Source organism: Callithrix jacchus, chromosome 19 (assembly GCF_049354715.1).
Source record: "Callithrix jacchus isolate 240 chromosome 19, calJac240_pri, whole genome shotgun sequence".
Taxonomy (NCBI): domain Eukaryota; kingdom Metazoa; phylum Chordata; class Mammalia; order Primates; family Cebidae; genus Callithrix; species Callithrix jacchus.
This window is the reverse complement of record NC_133520.1, coordinates 5244892-5270210: the sequence shown is the minus strand read 5'-3', so window position 1 is coordinate 5270210 and position 25319 is coordinate 5244892. Positions and strand designations below refer to the sequence as shown.

The window sequence follows — 25319 nt, the reverse complement described above, 5'->3', positions numbered from 1 at the left end:
AGTCTTCCCTCAGAGGCCTCCTCTGGCTGCTGTACCTAAAGCAGCACCCCCATCGGCATGTGCGCCCTGCTTTTTACCTTGCCGATTGGTCCTCATGCCACTCCCCATCCCCAGAAACGACACTGTATAGTCGCTGTTTACTTGCTTTCCCTTTCATGTTCCCCTTTAAACCCCCGGCCTCAACATGCCTGACCCGCAGGACAAGCACAACAGAATACATACCATAGAAAATGAACCAAAACATGCCACGAGGACGTACATTAAACCAGGCACGGTTGTTCTCACCTGTAATCCCAGCATTTTGGGAGGCCGAGGCAGGAGGATTGCTTGAGCCCAGGAGTTCAAGACTAGCCTGGGCAACATAATGAGACACAATCTCTACAGAGATGGAGTCTTTGTGTAAGTTTGCTAGGGCTGCCATAACACAGCACCACAAACTGGGTGACAAAGAATAACAGAAAGTTATTGTCTCATACTTCCTGAGGCTAGAAGTCCAAGATCAAGGTGGCAGCAGAGATGGTTCCTTCTAAGGGCTTGGAGCAGGGAGCATCATTCCAAGCTCTCCCCCACCTTCTGATAGTTTACTGGCAATCTGGTGTTCCTTGGCTCGTAGAAGCATGGCCTGATCTCTGCCCACGCTTCACATGGGGTTCTCCTTATGTACATGTCTGCCTCCAGAGGTCTGCTTTTGATAAGGATACCAGTCATGTAGGGTTAGAGCCCACCCAACTCCAGCATGACCCCATCCTAACTTACTACACCTGCAGTGACCCAATTTCCAAATCAGCTCACATTCTGGAATACTGGGGGAATAACATTCCGACATGTTAATTTTGAGGGGACACAGTTCAACCTATTACTGCAGCTACCCGCAGAAGAAAGTCCAAAGTACCTAAGTGGCACTCGAGGCCTTCTGCAATCCAGCGAGATCCGTGTTTCCAGCTGTTCTCTTCTTCTTCTCCCCTAGGTGCACATGTGATACAGAATCGCATCAAGGTAGGATTCTGAGATGAAGGCAAGAAAGGGGAACAGGAGGAGAGTAGCATCTGCTGGATGTTGACTAAATGCCACCCTCAATGGCAAGTGTGTTTTATCTACATCATTCTACTTTTTTTTTTAACGGAATCTCACTCTATCACCCATGCTGGAGTGCAGTTGTGTGATCACGGCTCACTGCAGCCTCGAACTCCTGGGCTCAATCAATCTTCCCAGTGCAGCCACTGTGGAAAATGGTATAACAATTTCTCAAACATTAAAAATAGAATTATCAAATGATCCAGCACTTTCACTGCTGAGTATATACCCAAAAGAAATGTAAGCAGAGACTCAAAGAGATATCTGCACACTCATATTTATAGCAGCATTATTCACAATAGCCAAGAGGTGCAAACAACCCAAGTGTTCATCAACAGCTGAATAGATAAGCAAAATGTGGTCTATCCACACAGTGGAATATTACTCAGCCTTGAAAAGGAAGACAGTTCTGACACATGCTACAACATGAATGAACCTTGAGGACATTATGCTAAATGAAATAAGCCAGTTTCAAAAGGACAAAAACTGTATGATTCCACTTTGAATCATCTATGAATTTCATGTACATAGAACAATGAAATTCGTAGAGGCAGAAAGTTGAAAGGTGGGTGCCAGGGGCAAAAACAAAAATAAGGGAAGATTCACACTCCCCTGCAGGCTTCTCTCCACAGACCTCACCAGGTGTCAAAAAAAGAGTTCTCCAGGGGATTCCAATGTCAGCCAAGCTGTAAACCCACTGGTCTTTTGGATAACTTTCTTCATTTCTTCTTTGGGGAGAACCTTGTTTTTCTGTAAGTTGCAAAAGACAGCTCATACCATCGGCTCAGCCAGTTAGGGGGATCTACATTCTCTCAATGGCCTTTCCTCTCCCTTTTTCTAACTTAAAGCTTTTTAATGGAGAAGTCTTCCCCGTTGTCTGCAGTTTTTCTTCTCTCAAAACAACCTTCTGAAATCTCTTTCAGGGTGGGGTTTCAGATGGTGTGAAACCCTCCTGATAGCTCACACCATCACATGGGTGTGAACCAGCAGACCTACAGCATGGAAGGTTGAGAGGCTGAGCTGCCATTAGGCTGCCTGGGCTGAGTCCCAAGGGCACCCCCATGCTTGCTCGAATGACTTCCTGCAAGCTACTTCACCTCTTCAAAATGTCACTGGGTATAATCAGAGTACCCACCCCATGAGGTCTCCTGCTGAGAACGACATGAAAAAAGCCTGTGCAAAATGCTTGCTTGCCATGTAGAAAAAAAAGCTTCCATAAATGTTGGTTAATATTGTGAGCTTTCAAGTCAACCAGGTGTGAATAATTTCCACTCCATTCCATCGGCTGTGACCGGGGAATACAAAGGTTTGTCAGAGCTGGCTCTGGCCTACAGGAGTTTACGGCTATCCGACTTTACAGCTGCAAGTGCCAGCAGAGAGCTACAGACCCGGTGCTGGAGAAGTTCAAAGTCAGAGAGGTAACAACCATGAAGCCGGGAATTAGGAAAAGCCTGATGGTGGCTGGGTTCGAGCTGACCCTGGTGGACTATGAAGTGTAAAGCTGACTTCCCTGCAATTCTGTCTGCTGACATCCTTTTCTTTTTCCAAAGAGAAATCCAAGACTCAGAGAGATTCACAACCACCCAAGGGCCATGAGTGATTTAGCCCCACCCCCCAAATACACACCAAAAAGCTAGGTTTAATCATCTATGTCTCAGACCCTGCAAGGCTCTCTGCAGGGCTGAGGGGCTCACTGGCTACCTGTGACTTCTGCCCACCTAGCAGGCACTGCCCCAGGCCCCGAGCTCCAGGATAGTATGGCATCAGCCAGAGGCAGCTGTCAGCCAGGCCAATCCCCTCCTCCCAACCTGGGAGGCCACTCAGGGCAGTGCTCTCTGTTGGGGACTCTAAGCATGAAACAGAATTGGAGGAGGCTGTGCTGAGAAAATCGCTGAGGGAGGAAGGGTAACGGTCTGTGTTCTTCAGTGGTCTCTCCTCACCCTGTGCTCTCCTGGCATAAAGCTTTCATGATGGAGATGCCTTCCCCAGCAACTGCAGTTTTTCTTCTCTCAAAACAAGTTCTGAAACATCTTTCGTGGGAGCTGTGGTCATTAGAGTTTGGGAGAGGGAGGCCCTTCTCTTCCGGTGTCCTCACGGGGTCTCTGCCATTTAGATTTCTGCTGAACAACTGGGCTTTGGAGGGGGTTGGAGGAGACATGAGTATGGAGCTGGGGCCCAGGGCCATCCCAAGCAGAAGAAAGGCATCAGCAGGGGCATAAGGCAGGACAGCCCAGAGCACATGTGGACATCTGGGAACAGTTCATCCATATTCTGATTGGGAAGTACACTTGTAGAGGATGAAGAGGTTAGTCTGGAAAGGTAAAAGTAGGTGTGAGCCAGACCACAGAGGGCCGTCCTTACTGCAGTGGGTCATGGGGAACCATGAAGCTTCCAGAACAAAGAGTGAGCTGAGATAGCAACTGTGACATATACTTTGTTGAGTGAATTAATAAATGAACTAATAAGAGTCTGAGAAAGACACAATAGCCATATGTAAGACACTTAATTTAAAGACAGTGGCCGGAGGGGAGAGTCCCTACAACAAGCCCCACCGCCCTGCTGCGTATGCTTAGGTAACAGTGTGAACAAGCCCACAGTCCTGCTGTGTATGCTTAGGTAACAGTGTGAACAAGCCCACAGTCCTGCTGTGTATGCTCAGGTAACAGTGTGAACAAGCCCCACCGTCCTGCTGCGTATGCTTAGGTAACAGTGTGAACAAGCCCCACCATCCTGCTGTGTATGCTTAGGTAACAGTGTGAACAAGCCCACAGTACTGCTGTGTATGCTTAGGTAACAGTGTGAACAAGCCCACCGCCCTGCTGCGTATGCTTAGGTAACAGTGTGAACAAGCCCACAGTCCTGCTGTGTATGCTTAGGTAACAGTGTGAACAAGCCCACAGTCCTGCTGTGTATGCTCAGGTAACAGTGTGAACAAGCCCCACCATCCTGCTGCATATGCTTAGGTAACCACAGCCCTGCTCTGTATGCTTAGGTAACAGTGTGAACAAGCCCACAGTCCTGCTCTGTATGCTTAGGTAACAGTGTGAAGAAGCCCACAGTCCTGCTGCGTATGCTTAGGTAACAGTGTGAACAAGCCCACAGTCCTGCTGCGTATGCTTAGGTAACAGTGTGAACAAGCCCACAGTACTGCTGTGTATGCTCAGGTAACAGTGTGAACAATCCCCCAGTCCTGCTGCGTATGCTCAGGTAACAGTGTGAACAAGCCCCACAGTCCTGCTGCGTATGCTTAGGTAACAGTGTGAACAAGCCCACAGTCCTGCTGCGTATGCTTAGGTAACAGTGTGAACAAGCCCACAGTCCTGCTCTGTATGCTTAGGTAACAGTGTGAACAAGCCCACAGTCCTGCTCTGTATGCTTAGGTAACAGTGTGAAGAAGCCCACAGTCCTGCTGTGTATGCTTAGGTAACAGTGTGAACAAGCCCCACAGTCCTGCTGTGTATGCTTAGGTAACAGTGTGAACAAGCCCACAGTCCTGCTGCGTATGCTCAGGTAACAGTGTGAACAATCCCACAGTCCTGCTGCGTATGCTCAGGTAACAGTGTGAACAAGCCCCACAGTCCTGCTGCGTATGCTTAGGTAACAGTGTGAACAAGCCCCACAGTCCTGCTGCGTATGCTTAGGTAACAGTGCGAACAAGCCCCACCGTCCTGCTGCGTATGCTTAGGTAACAGTGTGAACAAGCCCACAGTCCTGCTGCGTATGCTTAGGTAACAGTGTGAACAAGCCCACAGTCCTGCTGCGTATGCTTAGGTAACAGTGTGAACAAGCCCACAGTCCTGCTCTGTATGCTTAGGTAACAGTGTGAACAAGCCCCACCGTCCTGCTGCGTATGCTTAGGTAACAGTGTGAACAAGCCCCACAGTCCTGCTGCATATGCTTAGGTAACAGTGTGAAGAAGCCCACAGTCCTGCTGTGTATGCTTAGGTAACAGTGTGAACAAGCCCCACCGTCCTGCTGCGTATGCTTAGGTAACAGTGTGAACAAGCCCCACAGTCCTGCTGCATATGCTTAGGTAACAGTGTGAACAAGCCCACAGTCCTGCTGCGTATGCTTAGGTAACAGTGTGAACAAGCCCACCGCCCTGCTGCGTATGCTTAGGTAACAGTGTGAACAAGCCCCACCGTCCTGCTGTGTATGCTTAGGTAACAGTGTGAACAAGCCCCACCGTCCTGCTGTGTATGCTTAGGTAACAGTGTGAACTGCTCTGAAATTGAGGCTGCAAGTAAAGTCATATGTATATTTCTTACAAATAAAAAATAAAAGCAGCTCCAACCCACAGGCCAAATGAATGAGAAGCCCAGACTCTCTCTCCTAGTACTCCCCATATCCCTCCCTGCTTTTTGCTGTCAGCTGCCACTGACACTGGTCCTTTGAGTCTAAGACAGTGCTGGCTGCTGCCCAGGCTCAGGCTTCCTTCATATCTGAGGGAAGAGTGCACCCACCTGGTGCTCCATGGCTCCTTCAGTTCTGGGCCCCTGGTGCTCAGCTCCTTCAGGTCCACACCCAGCATCCCCTTAAGACCAGCTCTCCTAGGAGCCCCTGCAAAGCCTGTCCGGCCTCCATCCATGCATCTTCACATTCTTCCTTCCCTGAAGACCCATCACACAGGAGGTGGAGCAACTTTCCTCTTCCAGCCTTGAGACACAGAGGACAATGGCTTTCCTGGAAATATGGTCACCCTAAGTATTGCCAGGGATCCAACAGCCTCCAAATGCAAACACCTTTTTCTCCAAAGATGAAGTCACTCTCCCTCTTCAACAGAGAGACCCAGATACTCTCCTGGGTACCCAACACTTTCACCCTGTTCAGTTGTGGAAGAGGCATCCTTTAGTGCCTCAAAAAGGACTTATTAAACTACGAAAAACCAAGGAAACTCCAAGATCTCTTTTTGAGAGCAGAGAAAGAAGAAAAAGAAAAGGGGGTACATCGAGGATCTCCCACCATGTTTATAGTGTAACATTTTTCATTCTTTGTAAAATTTCTGCTATTTTACTTGGAATTTACTTAACATTCCTTTATATAGTTCCATCTCTAGCATATAGCATTTCTTTATTAGTTACAGAGGAGGAAAGAGAAGAAATAAAGAAGTTGGAGGATGGAAACTGAGATGTCATCTTTGGCATGGCAGGTGCCCTAAGCCTCCGACAGCCTTATAAGGAAGCTATTGTTATTATTCTGATTTTACTGATTAAAAAAAAAAGAAGACATAAATGAGATGAGTAAGTGAATGAATGACAATGCCATTTCTCTCTTTCTTTCCATCATGCAAACATGGCTTACTGTCCTCACTCATAAAACATTTTTCAAGAAGTCAGAGAGCAAAAAAAATAAAAAGTATATTAAAAACACATTAAAGCAGTACGATTTCTGAACCATTCAGTAAAAGATGAAAATAGCTTTGTTATCCAGAGACTGTCTTCATAAAGTCATTGTTACCATGAGTTAGAACCTGTATTAACTCAGAAATTAAAATAGCGCTGTGTGCAGCAAATTCTGAAGACACACTCTATGATTTTCAGAGCACCTATTAATATTCTCCTGAACTTTAGATGGATCTGAATGATTTACCATAAGAGAATCCTGTTTAAATGCTCTCCTTCAAAAAGAAAAAGTAATAAAATGGAATGATTCTGGAAAACGTATTTTTACATTAATTAGGAATGAAGTACAAAGTCTAGAATGATCAGTCCAATGCTGGCATTTACAAAAAAAAAAAAAAGAAGTCCTCATACACTCCCCAGGTTTCCCAGAGGACAGTTCTGGGACCCTAAACAGACTTGGCACAGTCTCTGTGGGAAAAGTGGTTTACAGGCTTGCCTCTGATTGATTCAAACAGCAGCAGCTGTAACAACCTGTTTTTAATCAAATCTAAAAGTAAACTTAGGACAAAATATGTGTTCTTCTAATAAAACACACAATGCATTTTTCTGAAATATATGATTACACTTTCTGGAAAGGTCTTGGAGAATTATTCTTGTTCTGACCTCTGAGAGATATTGCCCTTCGTATTTGGCAGTCCTGGTGCCTGTTTTCTGGGGCACCTCACTCTGGCAGGTCCCTTTAGGGTTGGACTTTGCCACATGGTCATATGTTCAGCCAGGGGGTGGGGACTCTTTGGCAGGTGAGCCTTTGTCTGCCGAGCTCTGCCAGGCCCTGTGAGGAGAAGGGCAATTAGCCTGCACAGCCTGGTGCTCCTAAGGTGGATCCTCTCAGGACAAAGGGGAGCAGGTGTGGGGACAGACACCACCTGTAGCAACAGCTGCCATCTGGAAGGGGTCCCCAAGCTAATCCAGTGCTTGGTACATTTGCATTCTCCCACTAATATCACAGGCACAATACTTTGGGTGAGAAAGAGAAGACCACAATGAACAGAGATTCTTCCATATTTGCTTTACCGAAGCTCTCCCCTGAGCTACCTGAGGATAGGTGTAATACCTTACATCTCACAATACCTGCAATCACAGGTACATGACAGACAATGAAAGGGGTTGTATTAGTCCATTTTCACACACTGCTATAAAGAACTGCTGAAGACTGGGTAATTTATAAAGGAAAGAGGTTTAATTGACTCAGTGTCGCATGGCTGGGGAGCCCTCAGGAAACTTATAATCATAGCAGAAGGCAAAGGGGAAGCAAGGCACCTTCTTCACAAGGCAGCAGGAAAAGTGCTGAGCAGAGGGAAAAGAGCCCCTTATAAAACCATCAGATCTCATGAGAACTCACTCACTATCATGAGAACAGCATGGGGGAAACAACTGCCCCATGATTCAGTTACCACCACCTGGTCTCTCCCTTGGCATGTGGGGATTATAGGGATTACAATTCAAGAGGAGATTTGGGTGGGGACACAAAGCCTCACCATATCATTGTTGGAGAAAGGAAGGAAAGGAAAGAGGGAAGAAAGGAGAGAGGGAGGGAGGGACAGAGGGGGAGGAAAGGAATCCCAAGAATGAAAGTTCAAGTGATGACAAGGGGGTTCTTTAAAACCAGAGATCAAATAAAACTAGAGGAACAACGAATGGAGCTATTTCCATTCTCATTGAACTCTCATTCAGGGAGGAGCCCACACACACTAAAATATCATCTGCCAGGGTAAGAGTTCACGTTTTCATAAAGGATCATGCAGTTAAGTTGATTCACTGGCGGTTTGTAGAAACCCTCATCCTTGCCACCCCTCACCCTCCACATACACACCAAAAAGCTAGCTTTCATAATCCATGTCTCCAGTCCTGGAAGGCTCTCTGTGGGGCTGAGGGGGTCTTGCTGGCTGCCTGTGGCTCCAGCCCACCTAACAGGCACCTTTCCAGGTGCCAAGCTCCAGGACAGCGTTTAGTCAGCCAGAGGAAGCTGCCATAGTCAGGCTGCTCCCCTTCTCCCAGCCTGGGGGGCCACTCAGGGTAGCACTCTCTGTTGGGGACCCTAAGCATGAAACAGAATTGGAAGAGACTGTGCTGGAAAATCATGGCGCAAAGGAGGCTGATGGTCTACGTTCTTCACCCTTTGTTCTCCCAGCATAAAGCTTTTGTGATGGAGATGCCTTCCCCATGCTCTTCAGCTTTCCTTCTCTCAAAACAAGTTTTGAAACATCTTTTGGGGGAACTTTGGTGATTAGAGCTTTGGAAAGAGAGGCTCTTCTCTTCCAGTTGTCCTCACAGCATCTGTGTTATTTAGGTTTCTACGGAACAAGCAGGCTTCAGAAGAGTTTGGAGGAGGGCACTTAGCGATGTGAAGTGGCCCAGGAATTTCAAGCATCCAGATGTACCTGGAATATTAAGAGTTTAAATCAAGGGCTGGCAAATTGCAGCTTGTAGGCCAATCTAGCCCTTGGCCTGTTTTAATATAGGCAGCAAGCTAAGATGGTTTGTATATTTTCAAAGAGTTCCAAAACAAAGAAGAATATACAACGAAGATATATGTAGCCTGCATATCCCAAAATCACTACTCACTGGCCCTTCACAGAATGAACTCTCAAGCCCCTGGTAAATAGAAATGTGATAGATCAAAGAATGTACACCGAGCACAAGAAAAGGTAAGGCCCCAGAAGAATCCCTGAGGGCCGACATTCATGCCCAGTTAAGAATGGTGCCGGCTCTGGAGCATGTGGTCTGTTAAGGCAATGAGAACAGAAGTCTCCCAGGACTGAAATGAATGGAGATTTTACATTGTGGAGGATGTAATGGTTAATGTTAGCGGCACTCAGACAGTTGGCTAAACACACCTGGATGTTGCCATGAAGGTGTTTTTAAATGAGATTAAAATCTAAATTAGTAGTCTCTGAGCAAAGCAGATTGCCCTCTGGGTGAGTTTCATCCAATCTGTTGAAGGCCTTAAGAGAACAAAGACTGACCTCTCCCAGGGAAGAGGGAGTAACCCCAGCCGATTGTCGGCTGCAACATCGGCTCTCCCCTGGGCCTCCAGCCTGCAGGCCCATGCTGCAAATTCTGGACTTGCCAGCTGCCTCTACTATCACGGAAGCCACTCCTTAAAGGAAATCTCCCTCTCCTATCAGCATCCCATTGACTCTGCTTCTCCAGAGATCCCTGACTCCTACAAAGGGCCGAACAGTATACAAATCTTTGCAAAACCTGCTCTCTGGCTAGAAGTGAGGCCTACTGTGGCTTGTTCCTGTGATACCACTGGACATCTGGGTAAATAAAGAGCCAAAGTGTCTGCAGGTTAGACTAGACTCTGCTGTCTCCATTTTTTCACAAGCACCGCAGGGGGCTGAGGATACACAGCAAACAGGCTCCTGGTAACTGCAGCACACTCTCTCCAGGGACTTCTTCCATTTTTTACACATATCGCCAAGGCTCTGAAGGAGTGCTCAGGGCACAGCTCAAATCTAAGGGTCCGGAGGTTGGCAGTAGGGCTCGGCTCTGTTCACTGTCTCTCCTCCTATGCAGGAAGCATGCAGTGAGGCAAAGCCCACAGGCTGGGAGCTGCATAGCTCAGGCTCCTGGGAAATAGGCTCTTAGATAGAGCTTAGCAGGTTATTGGGCAGTGTTCTTGGCCCAACATCTTTGTTGGGTGAATGAGTCTGGCTATTCCAGGAAGGGAACATGCTCTTGGCTGGGCTCTCTTTGACTGAGGGCAATTCCCAGAAAGGACTCAGATGCGAGCCAGCCAGGAGGCAACATTCCCAGTGACTGGGAGATGAGAGCCTCAGTCCTGGGTGGAGCATCTGAAGGGTGCACCCTAACGTTCACTACCGTGGGCTTCAGCAAATCACCTCCCAAGCAGGGCACCAGCTTCCTTGTCTGCAGCCCCCATTCTCCCCAGGCTTCATCAGCCTATGGAGACAAATAAGGTCCCACCAACAGAAATGGCCTGAAAACCTGCAACAAATCCTTCCCAAAGGAATGTAATGCAGATGCATGCAGGCTTCACACTGGTGTCTATCAAAGTCATATCTATAGCACTGACCAACATCGCTGTTTGATTAGCAGAGATTCCAGTGTTTTCTCAGGTGGTGTACAATCGAGTCACTGCATCTAGAAGCCCCAGGCAAGGTGGGCAGGAGAGTAGAGAGGGCTCACAGATAAGAAAGCTGCTGCCTTTATCTCCTGTCCAAAACTCCCATACTCAGATGCCCATGGGAGTCTAACCAGGCCCATGTGTGCCCAGTGACCAGGCGATTTCAGACTGCCTCCAGTCTGCCAACCTCACCACTTCCTGCCCGACCTCTGGCCTGCAGAAAAGTTCTGTCCCCTTCTCATGACCACCTCCTTCAGAAGGAATATTGGGTAATGAGGGACAGCTCTCACCTTCCTGGCTCCAGGCACCATGAGAGGGCAGAGTAAGGATGGTCGGGCCAGCCTCCCACCATACCTGGAATGTGGTTCCCTTGAGCACCAGACCTTGGTGCCTAGACTGCTCCACTCACCAGATCTTTGCCCCACTCACTGCCACCTCCTCTTCCAAGTCATCCAGCTTGGGGAACCCAGTCCATCATCTGTGCCTGATCCCCAGTTGGGAGCTAGCTTTAATTATTCCTACTAGACTTCTGGGCTACAATCAAACCAAAGAACAATGTGTGTGAACATCCATCTCACCACTCAGCCCTTGCCAGGAAAGTTGAGAAGCTCCGCTCGCTCCACGACGGTTGGAGGCTACCTGCTCAGAAACGATTGTAAGAGAACTATGACAGCTCAGCTCCAATGACATCAAAGAAACGAGGGGCTTTTCATGGGAGTTTGACAAAGGAGCTGAAGAAATGCTTTTTTAAGCACATGTTAAAGTCTCCCCACCTCCACTTGGACAATGGCCACAGTGCCACTGGTCACACCCTCAGTATACCCAGGACTGAGACCACCGCCATTTGGCTCAGAAGAGCTGGATTCCTCCTTTGGTTCTTCCTTTTCACAGCATGCACTCGTCCTAGCGGGGCCTCAACTTTCCCATTTGCAAAATGGAGATAGGCCAGCCCTGACTACCTGAGTGTAAACTTGGACAGCAAATGAAGGGACATCTGTGAAAAGAATGGGTCAACTGTAAAGGACACAAATATGGGGTCTCCTTTTCCCATGTTCTGGTTTATCAGGCAGGGCTGTGCTGTGATGTCATTAGTGCAGGCTGCCTACTCTCTGTCCTTGGCCTAGGCCTGTGCTTCTTGGCCAGAGGCAAGGAAGTGTATAGAATCACCTGGAAGGTTTTGCACAGCACACGCTCCCCACAGTGAAGGTTCTGAGATACACTGATGGGGGATGGGGAGGATGTGAGTTTTTAAAAAGTTTCCTAAACAGTTCCATCATGAAACCTCCACCTCCATGTCCAACTTTCCCAAGCTCAACTCCCCAGGGAACTCAACAAGAACCAAAAGCCCCCAAATTTCCAACCCTTTAGCTAATTCAGTCTATGCCCAGCGAAAGTTCATCAAACCTTCCTGGAGAGCAAATGTCACCAGGCACGACATCCTTCTCTCCCGCTTTTCTGGATGTGGCATCTATTCCGCAGCACACTTGTTCTCTTTCCGAGGCTGATTGGCCCATCTGGAGTCAGTTCCTGCTGGAGAGGCCTGTGGTGCCGAAAATGGTTTCTAAAGGTCCCTTCCAAGCTCTGAAATTTAATGAAATGCATCTTTTCTAAAGCTGTTCTACGAACTGACAGTGGCTTCCCACGGGAGGTAAAGAGGCTTCCTGGAAGTCATTAACCTTTCTGAATCTTATGGGGTGCTAGGAAACAGTTTGGAAGGATACCAAATCAAACTTGGAGCCCAGGGAGCCTCACTTTGCAGTGAGCCTGGCGAGCCCATATTCCAAGAAAGTGTACCTCAGGGATAAGGCCACCGCTGGCTCTCGGCCTGGGGATCCTGGCCTGGGGTAGGGAGAAGAGAAGGGGCCTAAGAGCAGCTGGCACTTACTGAGCATGTATTTTGTATTATGCTGAGCATATCTTATTACCGAGCATGTATCATGCCCCAGCCAAGCCAGTCCATGATCCACTCATCTACCCTCACAACAACCTACACAGTAGGTAAGGAAGCTAAGGTCTGAGACAGTAAGTGACGGGAGCTGACAGCCAGAAAGAGTCAGGACGGGTATATACACACACATATATGTGTGTAGATATAGATATAGATATAGATGATATAGATATAGATATAGATATAGATATAGATATAGATATAGATATAGATATAGATATATATTGGTTTTTTCTATATATCTGTATGTGTTACAAAGTTTACTTTGTAAGTTAGGAACAGTAAGAGATTAACAAAGATAATAATGAAATGAAACAAGTATAACGATATGCCAGCTTCGCTACTCTTGCCCTTTGGGGACTTCATGAAGTAAAATAAGGATTGCTTGAATGCAAGCACTGTGATACCAAGACAGATGATCTCATAACCAAGATGGTCACTAAGTGACTAACGGGCAGATGGTGTAGACGGCGTGAGGACACTGGACAAAGCAATGATTCGTGTCGCAGGTGGGATGGAGCAGATGATCAGATTTCATCATGCTACTCGGAAGCACAATGAAAGGGTGCACTATTTAAAACTTATGAACTGTTTATCTCTGGAATTTTTTATTTAATATTTTCAGACTACGGTTAACTGTGAGTAATTGAAACCACAAAAAGCAATATGGCAGATAAGGAGGGACTGCTGTATTTTGCACCTAAAATGTGTTAGAAGAGGGGATCTCATGATAAGGGTTCTTAGCATGCACTGGAAAAAAGGAACCCCGGGAAATTTCTGGAGGTAATAGCTATGTTTATTATCTTGATTGTGGTATGGGTAACATAAGTATGTACATATACACTCCCTAAATTGGATACATTAATTTCTTGTAGTTTTTTGTATATCAGTTGTACCTCCATAAAGCTAAGGGGTGACTGAATGGCCTACCAGACATGGAGCTCTCAGCAGGCTCTTCCTTTAGCTCAGTGTGCAGGGAGTTAGTGGCGTATGTGTGTGTTGGGGAGGAGAGGAGTAAAGATCTCTTCCTGGAGGGCAATGCTTCACATTGTTGGCTTTCCAGACAGGGTCTCACGCTGCCACCCAGGCTGGAGTGCAGTGATGTCATCATAGCTCCCTGCAGCCTCCAACTCTTGGACTCAAGCAATCCTGCCTCAGCCTCCCAAGTAGCTGGGACTACAGGCATGTACCCATCATGCCTGCCTAATTCTTGTATTTTTTTGTAGAGATGGGGTCTTGCCATGTTGCTCAGGTTGGTCTCGAACTCCTGGGCACAAGTGATCTTTCTGCTTCGGCCTCCCGAAGTGCTGAGTGCCCAGCCAATCCTTCACATCTTACCAGACTTTGGATTGCATGGTGCAGTCTCAGGAGGCTGCCCAAGGGTGGCCCCATCTCCGCCTCCCAGGCCTTCTCTCCTTATCTGTTTCTCAGGACACATGTAGCCTGATGCTCCACACCATCTGGAGCTCAGCAGAACTGGTCTTCTCTGGTCTTGGTGGTCTACCCATCCTGCTTTTCTAAGATTCCAGGGAGAAAAGTCCTCATTTGAACTGAAAACACCCGGGCGCTGGAGCTCTTTAAGAGCCTTCTGCAGGCCTAGGTCTGGGAGCTGTGGCCCAAAATGAGAAGGTGTGAGAAAGGCTGAGCCTCTACCATTCTTCCACACAGTGGCCTGTTCAGGGAAAGCAGCATTTTTCCATTTATTTTTCTTTTTCTCCTTTTTTTAAAAACACTTATGTCTTATAATAGCTGGTATTCTTCAATGTTTACTCTCATCATTATCAAGCCCTTATTCCCTAAATGTTTGCTTAACATTTTTTGTAGAGAAAAGGAGGGGGAGCTATGGGCCTCTGCAAACAGACGCTTCTCAAAGGCAAGGGAGGAATGTGCTCACGGGAATCTAAATCCAGAGGGTCATGGCCCCAGAGCCCTTGGCTGAGCCAAGCAAGTTTCCCCAGGCAGCCAGAGGGCTGCAGCTCATGGCAGAGGCTGCAACATTGCTGTCTTCAGAACCCACTAATTGACAAGCCAGTGGGGTCTGCAAAGCCCATGGAGCCTATTAGAGAAAAGGTCATTCCACCTCCCACCCAGAAGCACCACATGGGACATGCCTGCAAGCAGCAGCAACAGTAGGATGGCTCCAGTGATCCGTCTCCCAGCAAGGCCTCTGTGCTCAGGTCTCAGCATGCTGGAATGTTTTCTGGGGAGCTCTGAGACCAGGGCTGGCTCAGACATAGTTCAGATGGGATCTGCAGTGACTTCTTAGCTGTCAGATCTGTGGCTTCTCCTGTGGCCACTTCTTTTTGCATTAACTCCCTATATTCATGAATTGCTTGTGGTTTTCAAGACACTTTCATTCACATATTTTATTTGATCCTCACATTTCCCTGGGGGAAGGCAAATATAGGTGCCATTTTGCAGATCAGTAAACTGAGGCACTGAAAGCTTAATGGCTCTCCTAAGGCCATTTGGCTCCTAAAGGGAAAATGGGGCACTAGAAGCCAGGCCTTGGTGCTGCATGCCAGTGCCTTCCCCGCTGCACTGAGTGCCTCCCTGCCACCCTGGGATGTATGGCCTTTGTCCCTGTCAGTGAATGGCTCCATTTACCAGCCCCCAAGCCAGAAAACCGGGGATCATGCCCACTCTTCCCTAATCCCACCCTCCCACCCTCACCCATTCTACCCTAAATATCTCTGCAGTCCACCCACTCCACTCTGTCCCAACAGCCACTGCCTAAATTCAGGTCCCTATTTCTCACATAGAGTAATGCCGCACCTTCCTCACCATCCTCCACCTGACAGTCAGAACACAAACCTGGGCAGGTTTCTTCCTGAGCAATCCTTCAGTGACTCCCCACAGCCCTCAGGAGGAAGCCCACACCTGAGCACAGCCTTTGAGGTCTCCCATGAGTGGACTGCTTATTTCTCCTGTATCACACAGCCACTCAACCGTTGATCCTATCCATTCCCTGTGCTCAACAGGCTCCCACCCACTATCCATCCTGCTCTCAAAATCTCTGTTGGACAGCTCCTAATCAGCCCTCAAGGTGGGGTCTGCAAAGACCTTGGCCTCGCCTCCTCTGGGAAGCCATCCCCGACTCCTCCAGTCTCAGGTAGAGGCCCCCCCTGCCCCAGGGGCCTCCTCCCATCATGAGGCTGTGTGTGCTGTGATATCACTGTGGGCCATCGTTTCTGTCCTCTTACTGGGCTGTGAGTTCAACCATGGGGGTTCTAACCTCTGTATCACCTGGGCCTGGCTTAGGACACGCTTTTAGAGGAACTAAGTAGGTCCAAGGACATCCGTTGGATTACTGAGATGCAGACTCTGTTTAGTATTAGGATTTTAGAATCCTTTCCCAAATCGTCACTCTGTCTGGGTCTGACTTGGCTTCTCTGAAAAAGTGCTAATGGGGAAGTCAGCCAGGTTTCCCAGCCCCCAGCAGCCTCGGCCTCACTCACACCCCCACCCACCTCCTCGAAGTGGACAAAAACAATGCTCCAGGGACCAGGTGCCACCCTGAGAACAGCCCTGAAGATACACCCCAGGGCAGCTGCTAGTACAAGAACACTCAGCAGCTTGGGGATAGAGGCTAGAGACAAGGAATGACAGACAAATTCAGCCCAAGCTGACCCCCCAGGACCAAGGAAGTGATAAAGGAGTTAAAAAGAAATAATTGAGGCAGACAGCGAGGGTAAGGAAGTCCTCTGTAAGGTTTTTCCTTTAATGAAAAGCAGCCCCAAAATCGTTTTCTTTCCTTTTTTTTTTTTGAGATGGGGTCTCACTCTGTCACCCAGGATGGAGTGTAATGGCATGGTCTCAGCTCACTGCAACCTCCGCCTCCCAGGTTCAATCGATTCTCTGGCCTCAGCCTCTCAAGTAGCTGGGGCTATAGGAGCATATCACCACACCTGGCTAATTTTCTCATTTTTAGTAGAGATGGGGTTTCGCTATGTTGGCCAGGCTGATCTCCAAGTCCTGACCTCATGATCCACCTGCCTCGGCCTCCCAAAGTGCTGGGATTACAGGCATGAGCCACTGCACCCAGCAATCATTTTCTTTTCTAACAAAGAGCAACCTGTAAAATCGAGCTGCAGACATAGACAAGCAAGTTAGAAGCTTGCACCAGCAAATGCCGGCAGTTTTGCCAGTAGAAAAGGTGCTACCTGGCGCTAGGCACGGCCAACATGGCGGCTCCCTCTCCCCTTCTCTTTGCCAGCTACACGTACAGTAAGAAGCAGACAACATGGCACCAGCCAAGTGGAAAGCCGATTTGCATCATAAGATTAGAGTGGGGTGGCCAGCTTCCCGGCACGCTATGCAAAGTCACACCTGGTCCAGCCAATCTGTGGGCCACCCGTAAATCAGACAGCGCTTCCTCAAGCCTGTCTATAAAATCCGATGCACTCTGCTGCGGGCCAGAAGTCCCATTCAGGTGCCCCCTCTCTTGCAAGAGACAACGTTTCTTGGCACGAGAAGACGAACTCCAGGTATTACCGCAGACAATGATGCTGCATCAGATGTGGGACAAGTTGGGGACAACACGAAGCCAAGTTGGGAGCTGTGGGCCACCTGTTTGAGGATCTCCCTCCACTCTGCAGAGTTGAGGCTGCCCAGTTGGAGACCACATTATCAAGTCCCCTTTGCATCTCAGAGGAGACAGTGACTGGGCTCTGACCTACGGAATGAAGGTAGAATTGGTGTTCCCCGCTTCCTGGCTTGGCCTTCAAAGCCTCCTGCATAGTCCTCCATGCTCTCATTTGCCTCACCTGCTGGCTGGATATTAATGCCCAGGGCTTCCACGGGGGCCATGCTTGGAGGAGGACAGACCCCACCAGCCTGGGGCCCTGAATGACTGTGGGACACCAATTCCTCCCCCACCACTAATTGGACTTCATGTAAACAAAAAAGAAATTCCTACCATGTTAAGCCCTGGGGATTTGTGGGTTTATCAGCTATTAATGCAGTGCAAAAGCCAAAGCCAGGCAGACAGAAGTCCTCTCAGGATCAGCCACAGCTCCTGGAATGAAGCCTCCTGTCTCTAGCAGCGCAGGAGCTGGTGACTGGGGAGAGCCTGAAGTAAGGCTGGGGCAAGCAGGTGACGAGTAAGACAGGCAGGGCCAGGATCCCGCCTCTACCATTTACAGAAAGTGTGTCCTAGGACCAGGCACTTGCTCTCCCTGGGCCTCATTCTTCCTCTATAATATGGAGATGGTATTAGAACATACCTGAGAAGATGGTTCAGAAGATGCCAGTGAAGGCCCACCAACACACCCTTTCTCAGTCTGGGCTGCTAACAGCACTCAGCTGCACCCTTCTGTGGAAAATAGTCTTTGCCTCCTTAAGCCAATTCACCCGGGGATTCCTGAGAAGTAAGCCCCTAGCCCCACACCCTGCCCACCCACTAACTAATAAGAGGAACCAAAGCCCTTGCTTCAAGGCAGGGCAACTCCGAGGTATCACCCAGGCTATAGAATGCCCGGTCCGGTGGAGCTGAGGCAAGACTCCAGATGGGGCTCCTCTGTGCCTGACCTCACCAGTTGTTTCCGGCTTCTCTCACTTTCATGTCAATTTCTCCTGTTAGCACTCACTTAGCAGGCCACTTGCATAAGACTCTTCATCTTAAATCTGCTTCTAAAAAACCCAACCTAAGACAATTGTGAAGATTAGTTGAGATTACATGGGTAAACCAGTGCCTGGCGGACGGAAGGTGCTTAATGAAAGTGAGCTAGTATAGTTATTCCTCCAAGAGCCAGGGCTAGGTTGGAGAGCCTAGTGGCCTCAGGCTATAGCGGTATTACCTGCACCGCCCCTGGGAGAACTCACTCTCAACATTCATTTGTAATAAATAAACCCTCAGCAAGGAGGAAAGAAAACATGAAGCCTGGGTGTCCATGGACACAACTGGTCTCATGAATAAACCATTAAGGATGAATGATTCAAGGGACTCCAAAGGTCGCAATTTTCTACAGCCACCCTGCTCTCTTCTAACAAGGTTCCTGAAATGCCTTTGGTGTTGGTAAAACTGGGATAAGCCCGTAACTGGGGTGAGACGGGCAAGGTCAGGATCCCACCTCTACCATTTACAGAAAGTATGTCCTAGGGCAAGGCACTTGCCCTCTCTGGGCCTCATGTTGAAATGATAGAGGTGGGGCCTCATGGGAGGTGTTTAGACCCTTCGTTCAGTGTCTTGGTGCCCTCTTCTCAAAAATGAGTGAGTTCCTGCTCTGTTAGTTCAGGCAAGAGCTAGTTGTTGAAAGAGCTGGCACCTCCTCCCATCTCTTGCTCCCTCTGTCACCATATGTCGCACATGCCCCCCTTTGCCTTCACCATGAGTAAAAGCGTTCTGAGGCTTCACCAGAAGCCAAGCAGATGCTGAAGCCATATGAGCCAAATAAAACTCTTTTCTTTAAAAATTACCCAGCCTTAGGTATTCCTTTAGAGCAACACGAACAGACTAATACAACCCCTATTCAAGATTGACTCTTTGGAGTTTTGAACATGGGTTTAGAATGAAATGAACCTGGGTTCTGCTCTGGGCTCTCCCATCCAAAAGTGTCAAAATCAAGCTCACATCTTAAGCAGAACAGGGCTTGGTGCCACTCTCCAGGTGGTACGGGTGGTCAGTACCCTGACCCAGGCTCACACTGCCCTTAAGTACTTTTGTACCATTAAAAGCAGCAGCCACAAATTCATAGTGGCAGAAAGTACATAGTGGTTGCCAGGGGCTGGGGGAGGAGGAAACAGGGAATTGGGGTTTAATGGGTTTCACTTTAGTGAAAACGAAAAAGTTCTGGAAATTAAGGGAGGTCATGGCTGGACAACAATGTGAATATAATCAGTGCAGGTGAACCGTGCACATAAAAATGGTTAAGATGATCAGTTTTATGTTATGGGTATTTCACCACGATTAAAGAGAGCAAAAAAAAAAAAAAAAAAAAAAGAGATCACCATCTGCCAAAGACAAGGCGGCTGTGATGTGTGACTGTGCTAGGGTGGCCGAAAGGGCCTGGCTCAAGGCTCCTGGAGCCCTCATGAGTAACATCTGAAGCAGCCACTGGGGCCAGGCTTGCCAGCCTTTCAGAGGGGCATGAGGTGCAGGGCAAAGGGTCTGTAAAGGCTGGCAGGGAAGGGGGAAGCAGTGGACAATGAGGACCGGCCCTGGGCATCCAGAGGGTGCTAGAAACCCTGACACTCTCTCAGGTCTCCAAACAAAATCAAGCATCCCAGACAAGGCAGCCATGCTAGGAGATGAAAAGGAAAAGACCTTGGTGGACAGTTTCCTCATTTCCCCCAAAGACCACAGAGCAAATTGCCTGTGGGGCTAAGCGTGTGCCTGCCTAGGCTCTGACAGTCAGTCAACAGGCATTTCCAGGTCTGCATCAGGCCCTGGGCATACAATGAGGAGTGAGAGTTCCTGCCCTCCCTAGATCCTGGGGGAAAGCTGACAGCAATCCTGTGCCATGGGAATTAGAGATGCGGGAAATGATGGGCAGGGGGCATCAGGGTCGTCTTCCTAGAGGAGGCAGTCCCCAGGTAAAGTGAAGAAAGAGCTGGGAACTTCTCAGTGAGAGCATTAGAAGGGAGACGGAGGCAGGAAGCGGGTGCTCAGGTCAGGAGAAAAACCCACGAAGGCCTCTCACATGCACTCTGCGCCCTCCCCTCATTTTTACAGGGTCCTGCTGCCAGCTGTGCAAGCTGCAAGGAAGAAAGTGTCCCCTCCTCCAAGGCCTCGAGGGTCTGCTCAGTCACCCACCTCCTCCTCCTTCTCTTCCTCCTGCCCCTCCTCCAAGGCCTCGAGGGTCTGCTCAGTCACCCACCTCCTCCTCCTTCTCTTCCTCCTCCCCCTCCTCCAAGGCCTCTCGAGGGTCTGCTCAGTCACCCACCTCCTCCTCCTTCTCTTCCTCCTCCCCCTCCTCCAAGGCCTCGAGGGTCTGCTCAGTCACCCACCTCCTCCTCCTTCTCTTCCTCCTGCCCCTCCTCCAAGGCCTCGAGGGTCTGCTCAGTCACCCACCTCCTCCTCCTTCTCTTCCTCCTCCCCCTCCTCCAAGGCCTCTCGAGGGTCTGCTCAGTCACCCACCTCCTCCTCCTTCTCTTCCTCCTCCCCCTCCTCCAAGGCCTCGAGGGTCTGCTCAGTCACCCACCTCCTCCTCCTTCACTTCCTCCTCCCCCTCCTCCAAGGCCTCGAGGGTCTGCTCAGTCACCCACCTCCTCCTCCTTCTCTTCCTCCTCCCCCTCCTCCAAGGCCTCGAGGGTCTGCTCAGTCACCCACCTCCTCCTCCTTCTCTTCCTCCTCCCCCTCCTCCAAGGCCTCCAGGGTCTGCTCAGTCACCCACCTCCTCCTCCTTCTCTTCCTCCTCCCCCTCCTCCAAGGCCTCGAGGGTCTGCTCAGTCACCCACCTCCTCCTCCTTCTCTTCCTCCTCCCCCTCCTCCAAGGCCTCGAGGGTCTGCTCAGTCACCCACCTCCTCCTCCTTCTCTTCCTCCTCCCCCTCCTCCAAGGCCTCGAGGGTCTTCTCAGTCACCCACCTCCTCCTCAGTCACCCACCTCCTCCTCCTTCTCTTCCTCCTCCCCAAATAAGTAATGACTAAGTCGGACTGGGAGAAAATGAAAGCTCTCTTGGAGGGGAAAACAAGTTACTCATGCAATCAAGAGCATATCCTTGGCACCCTGCATGAGTGGAGGGACAAAGGGTGGCAGTGAATCACACCATGTGCCAGAGCTGTTCTTTGTTTCTAAGAAGCATGGTTTCCAGAGAGACCAGGGAATGCTGCTTCAGGTAAACACGCCCACCCATGCTGCTCCGAAAAGGATCCATCCTCCACGAGCCCCACTAAAGAGGCCTAGCTGCTTAAATTTGTCATTCATACCTCCACAGGGCAGATTTCAAGTGCTAGCTGGCCAAGTCACCCAACAGGTGGCAATGGACCCTTCTGGAGGCCAGGAGCATCCTGCCCCATGCTAGGTCCCTGGCCTCACTCTGCCCACCACCCTCTTACCCTCAGAAGAGACGTCTCTGGTTGGTGAGTTTAGGAGAAGAGACTTGTCCTGATCAGCTCAGCCCTTGTGCTCTTGGTGACTCTCCCTCCTCCTTCTCTTCCTCCTCCCCTGCCTGCTCCTTCCCCTCCTCCTCCTTCCCCTCTTCCTCCCCTTCTCCTCCTCCTTCTCCTCTTTCTCCTCTTTCCCCTCCTCCTCCTTCTTCTCCCCCTTCCAGATTCAGTGTCATCAGGTTTGACTCCCCCAGTAGAGAGCTTTACAGCCAGAATAACACAGTCCATCTTCTGGAGCTTAAGGCACTTTTGCATATTATCTCATTTGTCTTGGCAGCATCTCTGTAAGGTGACAACTTGACACAAATAGTAAAATGGTGAGGGCAGGCTGTGGGGCAAGAGCTGTAAAGAGACTTATGTGGGGTTCAGTACCAAACCAGGGAAGGACGAGGGGGTCATGGAACTCATGCTCCCAGAGGACCCACTGAGCCAGGACTCAGGGCTCCGAGACCCCTTCCAACGAGCCTAGAAATGGGCTGCTTTAAAAACAGAAAGCGTGGCCTGTCTCGGTGGCTCACGCCTCTAATTCCAACATTTTGGAAGGCCGAAGTGAATGGATCACCTGAGGTCAGGAGTTCGAGACCAGCTTTGCCAACGTGGCGAAAGAAACCCCATCTCTACTGAAAATACAAAAATTAGCCAGACATCGTGGTGTGAGCCTATAATCCCAGCTACTAGGGGGCTGAGACAGGAGGATCCCTTGAACCTGGGAGGTGGAGGGTGCAGTGAGCTGAGATCACACCATTGCACTAGAGCCTGGGCAGCAGAGTGAGACTCCATCTCACAAAAAAACAAAACATACTATGGAATCAGTGTGAAGGAGGGAATTCACTCTGCCTGGGGCATGTGCTCTGAAATGACAATGTGACATTTTTGTTCAGCCTCAAAAGATTGGTAGTATTTTTCTAGACAGAGTCATGGAGGAACAGGAATGAGCTGGACAGAGAACGCCAATGTGCCTGCTTATTTGGGCCCCTGGGGCTGGATCATCAGGTGCTCAATGGGGGCAGTGGCCAGGGAGAGGCCTGGTGATCAGAAGATGTGCTTGAATTTCAGTCTGCAGGAGAGAGGAGCTGAGGGAGGATTTGAAAAGCAGGGAGCAGGTGCTTCCTGCTAAGTGATGTGCCGGGAGCCACTGCTGCCCTGGCCCAGGGAAGAGGCAATGAGGGCCTGCATTAGCGCAGGCTCCTGGGGATGAAGATGAGATTCTTCACAGCTCGAGGTTGTGAACATACCGAAGGGTTTAGGACAAGGCCCTGCTCACAAGGAGCTCATAACCTTGGGAAATATGAGCTGTAGACAGTGACCCATTCAAAGGCAATGGACTTAGAGGATGTAATCCTGAGTCCAACTGAAATAAAATTTCAGAGAAAGGAAAGATCAAGTATTGGTAAGAAGAGTCTAAGAAGTCACATGAGGGAGAGAGGTGGGTGTTAACCAAGGAGGGAAGGAAAGCATTTCTTTCTTTCTTCTTTTCTTTTTTTTCTTTTCTTTATCTTTCTTTCTTTCTTTCTTTCTTTCTTTCTTTCTTTCTTTCTTTCTTTCTTTCTCTCTCTCTCTCTTTCTTTCTTTCTCTCTCTCTCTTTCTTTCTTTCTTTCTTTTTTTCTTCTTCCTTTCTTTTATTGAAGAATGTCAAGTTGAAAGGAAATCATTTAGATAGACAAAAGGAGGAAGGGCTTTCAGAGGAATGGGGAAGGGGCTGGACCGAAGGCCCAGAGGTGGGATTGAGTGAGATCTCTGCTCTCAGCATCACATGAGTCCACAGAGGGCCCCTTTTCCCCCTCAGCCTGCTCTCTATCATCCCATCTTAACCCACACGCCTCCCTCTGTTGATATTTTGGTAGAAAATAAAGAAAGCCATGATGTGTCTATGTGTGTGCATAATATATATATTTTAGAGACAGAGTCTTACTCTGTCACCCAGGATATAGTGTAGTGGTACAGTCACGGCTCACTGCAGTCTTGGCCTCCCAGGCTCAAGCAGTCCTCCTGATTCAGCCTCCCAAGTAACTAAGACTACAGGCATTTGCCACCATTCCCAGCTAGTTTTGTTCCTTTTCTTTTTTAATAGAAATGAGGTCTCACCTGGCTACTCAGGCTGGTCTTAAACTCCTGACGTCAAGTGACCCTTGCCTCCACTTCTGAAAGTGCTGGGATTACAGGTATAAGCCACTGTGCCTGGCCTGAAAATCATCATACCATTCATTTTTATATGAAAAGTCTACCATGGTTCCTTTCTCTGTGAAGGAATGTGACTCATTGGGCATAGAGGGGGTCCAGATTCCTCAGGAGGAAGATGGAAATTTTGTAAGCCCTCAAACCCAAACTTCTCCCTGTCTAGTTCTTTCTACCAGCAAATTTAAGCCCCAGCCTTATTTCTCATGCCTGGAACAACTTGAGAGATACCAGCTGGCCCAGGGGACCTCCGAGAGCTTGCAACATGTTGGTCCTCAACAATTAGTTGTTGAGAGAATGAATGAGCAAATGAATGAATCAACCAATCAATCAGAGCCAATCACTCACTCAATCGATCAGAGCCTTTTCTCTCCCCTTCCCTGCCCATCATAGGCAACTCTCAGAGGTTCTGCCTCCCAGCTGGAGGGTGGGTTAGGGTGCATAATATTTTTATAGATAACAAAGGGGGTTGGGTGTCTTGTCTCACTACTGTAATCTCAACACTTTGGGAAACCAAAGCAGATGGATTCTTTGAGCTCAGGAGCTTGAGACCAGCCTGAGCAACATGATAAAACCCCATCCCTACAAAAAATTCAAACATTAGCCTGGCGTAATGGCACACACCTGTAGTCACAGCTACTCAGGAGGCTAAGGTGGAAGGATCGCTTGAGCCCTGGAGGCAGAGGTTGCAGTGAGCTAAGATTGTGCCACTGCACTCCAGCCTGGGTAAAAGCAAGACCTTGTCTCAAAAAGACAAAAACAAACCAAGAGATCCCCTACAAAGTGATGTTTGTAATAGCCACCCTCAACTCATGACTAAATGAAAATGATTCTCTCCTAGGCCATGGTTTCCTTATTGATAAAGTGGAGGTAATGATGTTTACATACTACTTGGGTTAATGTAAAAGTCAAATGTGATAATAGATAAGAAAATGACTTATAAATTGAAGGGCACACTCCACATTAGAGAGATTTTCATCTTGGTCTATGCCTGGTACAAGGCCCTATTCATTTGTAGCATTAAAGAGTATCTATGGATGTAGCATAAACCATCCTTTGCTTCACGGACCGTGCTTCAAGTGATAGACATAGTTATGGTTACTGCCCCGTCTCCAAAGACCTTGTCTTACTTCTGTGTCCCCAAGAGTTTGCACTTAATGAATGCATCTGAATGAACGAAAATAATGAAAGCCATTACATCTACTCAGCTCTGGCCAAATGTCCTTCTAGGTGCCTTACTGACGTTCTCTCTCACTACCTCGACAGCCCTGTAAAACATGGTAGGCACATCCGTATTTTAGAGCTGAGGAAACGGACGTTCTGAGAGGTTGTTAATAATATTGACAATAATAATATCAGTGATTGCTAACTCTCACTGAGCACTGATTATGTGCCAGGCACTGTCTAAACAGTGTAACACATCATCCCACTTAATCACCACAACAACCCTATGAGGTCATGCTAACAGAAGTCCCATTTTGAAGATGAGGAAACTGAGACCCAGTCAAGCAGTGCACCAAGTTCACAGAGCAAGTAAATGAATGAAGAAGAGAATGAATGGGCACTAAGAAAGCAGGTG

At 48.7% G+C, this 25319-nt stretch overlaps 1 long non-coding RNA gene across 5 annotated transcripts in view; it reads right to left on the bottom strand.

Annotated features, from left to right (window-relative positions):
• The window catches only part of LOC118149467 (uncharacterized), a 128651-nt gene that overhangs the window by 61109 nt on the left and 42223 nt on the right, over positions 1-25319 (bottom strand). For 2 of the 5 annotated variants that reach the window (XR_004736944.3, XR_004736943.3), the window contains exon 7: positions 5398-12150. The exons of the other annotated variants lie outside the window; for them this stretch is intronic. This is a non-coding gene — a long non-coding RNA (uncharacterized LOC118149467). Of the gene's footprint in view, positions 1-5397; positions 12151-25319 lie in introns of those variants that run through there. 5 annotated transcript variants of the gene reach the window in all.